General features: G+C 50.2%; 1 pseudogene; it reads left to right on the top strand.

The window, feature by feature from the left end:
• Positions 1 to 814, top strand: part of LOC107746714 (isoleucine--tRNA ligase, cytoplasmic-like) — a 66,185-nt pseudogene that overhangs the window by 4,658 nt on the left and 60,713 nt on the right.

Here is an 814-nt window from a genome sequence, read left to right as displayed (position 1 = left end):
GAGTGTCTGTGTGAGTGTCTGTGTCTGTGTGAGTGTGAGTGTCTGTGTCTGTGAGTGTGAGTGTCTGTGTCTGTGTGAGTGTCTGTGTGTCTGTGTCTGTGTGAGTGTCTGTGTGTCTGTGTCTGTGTGAGTGTGAGTGTCTGTGTCTGTCTGTGTGAGTGTCTGTGTCTGTGTGAGTGTGAGTGTGAGTGTCTGTGTGAGTGTCTGTGTGTCAGTGTCGGTGTGAGTGTGAGTGTCAGTGTGAGTGTCGGTGTCTGAGTGAGTGTGTGTGTTTGTGAGTGTCAGTGTGAGTGTGTCTGTGTGTCAGTGTCGGTGTGAGTGTGAGTGTCAGTGTCTGTGTCTGAGTGAGAGTGAGTGTGTGTGTCTATGTGAGTGTCAGTGTGAGTGTCGGTGTCTGAGTGAGTGTCAGTGTGTGTGTCTGTGAGTGTCAGTGTGAGTGTGTCTGTGTGTCAGTGTGAGTGTCGGTGTGAGTGTGTGAGTGTGAGTGTCAGTGTGTGAGTGTCAGTGTGTCAGTGTGAGTGTCAGTGTGTGAGTGTCAGAGTGTCAGAGTGTGAGTGAGTGTCAGTGTGTGAGTGTCAGTGTCAGTGTGAGTGTGAGTGTCAGAGTGTCAGAGTGTGAGTGTCAGTGTGAGTGTCAGAGTGTGAGTGAGTGTCAGTGTGTGAGTGTCAGTGTCAGTGTGAGTGTGAGTGTCAGAGTGTCAGAGTGTGAGTGTCAGTGTGAGTGTCAGAGTGTGAGTGTCAGAGTGTGAGTGTCAGAGTGTGAGTGAGTGTCAGTGTGTCATAGTGTGAGTGTGAGTGTCAGTCTCAGTGTCAGT

Source organism: Sinocyclocheilus rhinocerous, unplaced genomic scaffold (genome assembly GCF_001515625.1).
Source record: "Sinocyclocheilus rhinocerous isolate Xijiao unplaced genomic scaffold, SAMN03320098_v1.1 scaffold1100, whole genome shotgun sequence".
NCBI lineage: Eukaryota > Metazoa > Chordata > Actinopteri > Cypriniformes > Cyprinidae > Sinocyclocheilus > Sinocyclocheilus rhinocerous.
This window is presented reverse-complemented; position numbering and strand designations above follow the sequence as displayed.